This window comes from Nicotiana tabacum, chromosome 19 (assembly GCF_000715075.1).
Source record: "Nicotiana tabacum cultivar K326 chromosome 19, ASM71507v2, whole genome shotgun sequence".
NCBI lineage: Eukaryota > Viridiplantae > Streptophyta > Magnoliopsida > Solanales > Solanaceae > Nicotiana > Nicotiana tabacum.
Window position 1 is genome coordinate 111403827 of NC_134098.1, and position 2683 is coordinate 111406509.

The 2683-nt window shown below is 31.5% G+C and overlaps 1 long non-coding RNA gene across 1 annotated transcript; it reads left to right on the forward strand.

Moving 5' to 3' along the window:
• Window positions 1-660: 660 nt before the first annotated feature.
• LOC107775519 (uncharacterized) lies at window positions 661-2373 on the forward strand. The gene is made up of 2 exons (XR_001645762.2): window positions 661-1162; window positions 2210-2373. It is a non-coding gene; the product is annotated as an uncharacterized LOC107775519 (long non-coding RNA).
• The last annotated feature ends 310 nt before the right edge of the window (window positions 2374-2683 follow it).

The following is a 2683-nucleotide window of genomic DNA, read 5'->3' on the forward strand; positions in this document are numbered from 1 at the left end:
ATTAATATTAGTACTCATTAGCTATACTTATTTTAGCATGACCTATATAGTATTTTTAGATTTTGTTAATTTTTATTATGGCTTATTAATTAGCAATATTTATTTTATATAATTTTATTATTTTATCTTTGTTATTGAATATTTCAGTATATTGCTATGACTTATCTCATATTATTGTATTAGTTTTTTAGAAAACACATTATATAGTTGTATTTTACTAGGACTTAAGAAATATTTGGAGCACAAGTTACATATTTTATGCTATGAAGGTTTTATCGGAAAAAAAACGAAAACCCGAAAAATTCGAGAAAAATCGAGATTGAAAATCCGACTTTGTTGGTTTGGTTTACAAATTTAAAAACCCGACACCATTGATTTGGTTTGATAATTAAAAAATCCTAACCAACCCGACTTATGTACACATCTAGATACAATTATTAATCATTTAGTATTCATTTTTGTAGCAGTTGATATCTATAATTGACAAGCTGCACCGTCCGTTCACTCTGTTAGCAGGATTACGATGGTGAAATGATTATAAAGTATTAATCAAACGCAAGCTAAGAAGTGAAGATATTTGTAAAGAAGGAATTTTTAGAATTCAAAATAAACAAACATTTAGTGAGTAAATGGTTAGGTCATTTAAGAAACCCCAGCTGGTAAGGTCAGACTCTGCCCCTAGCTTTTGTCCTTTTTAAAGTTGGCCTCTTCAACTCTATTTTTACCCCTTTGTTATAGTCTCCCCAGAACAAATCATTTTCTTCATCATCACTCACTCACACTCTCTGTCCCTTTCATATTTCTCTCCTATCTCCCTTAAAGAAAGGCGAGACTTTTGGAGGGGTAAAGTACCACAAATTTTGAGAGAGATAAGTATCACAAACACAACAAATCTAAGGAGATTATTATCAAAGGAAAAAGGAAGCTTTTCTATTGTGGGGAATGTTGTTTGGCTCGAGGATTCTTCAATCTTGATCAAATTCTTTCTATTTTTTATAGATCTGCATATTAATATAGATCTATAATATTGAATCATGATTTTGGTGTCGTCGGACCAGGCTTCATTCCCCTCAAAGATTGCTACCGTAATCCTTGCTCACTCATCAGACATTCAGACTAGACCCTAATTTTCGCGATTTCTAATATTGTTGTGTATTCAGGGGTAAGTCTCATCTCCTAAGTATTGTTTTGTTTTATTTGTTTCCGTTGAATTTTTGAAGCTTTTGTTTGTCCGTTGTAAATCAATCCTTTTTTTGGTGTAATGATGAAACATCTTGACTTTTAATTTAGGTTTTGCATTTTTGTTTCAAATCCCAACCTGAAAAAAGTTTCATCATTACAGCCCCTTTTTGGCCATGCTTTGTGTGTTTCAATTGTCAGTAAATAGTCATGGTCTTATGATTGTGGTCATGATGATGGCTTTTTTGGTAGTATCTCTTTCTGCAAACATTCAGATCTGGATTCTGCCTTTCAATTTTCTCCGAATTCCTTTCTCCCTTTTTTATTTTCTCCACAAATACTTGTCTCTCTCTTTCTTAGCAGGTGTTTTTCATAGATTGGGGTTTATCTTGTCAAGAACGTACCTTTGCTAAAAATCGAGCTTTATTCTTTCTATATATATGAGTTAATACATTCATATTAGGCTGAAACTAATATTTGTATCCATTGCATTTCTGTCTGATACATAAGTACAGTCCAGACACATATTTTGCAACTGGGTAGCCTATATACAACTTTGAAAAAATGTAGCACAGTTATAAAAGATGAGTAGTGTACAGCTTAATTTTTAAGATGCACAGTTTTTGAAGCATGGTTTTATAGTAACTCCTACTATCGTGCAAGTTAATTTTGTTATTGTAACCTTTTTTTTACAAATAAATTTGATAAGTAGATACTTGAGTAAAAGAAGACGAAAGAAAAAAAAAAGATATGTTAGTAAAAGATGATCGAACGCACGTTGTGAACTTGAGACATGTCGATATTGGAAGCTAGGTGTGATGGATTTCGTTCTAGCTAGTGCTTGAAAATAATATTTCAAAGTTTGTATATTCTTGTTACTTGTGTGGATATGTTCTATATTATAGGGTATATAACTTCAATCACAGAGATCAATTTCGTATATATAGCTCAAAATTAGACCGTGTTTTCCAAAGATCTTTTTCACATATTTAAAATTAAGAAAACCAGACTTTAATATGTTTTTATCCAGGTATAATCTTCAAATGACTAACAGGCTGAGTTTACCAGAAGATGGAAACAGAAAGGAGTCTTTTGCTGTAATGGGATATTATAAATAGATGATGCATTTTGAAGATTACTTTTGGTTTGAAGTGTCTTGGCTTTAACAAGTAACTGGAGCTCATTACTGATACATATCCAGCATCAATCTAAACTCATTTTTGACGTTGAATCTCAGTTCATGCATGAAAGGTTAATTCCTTCATAAATACTACGATTTTAAAAAAATGACTGGAAAAACAGCATATTAAAGATATTGAGGGTTAGATAGATACACTTCAAAAGAGAAAAGAAAATATATGTTGACCTCTTGGAGCTAAATGAGATGTGATGTCTTACACGTGAATGTAGGTTTTGTGAACTTACTTCCTCTTGCTTATTAGGGAAAAAACAAAAGATAAAAACAAAGTTGCCTGTTGAGAATTCAATGCTTTTGCCCATTCTA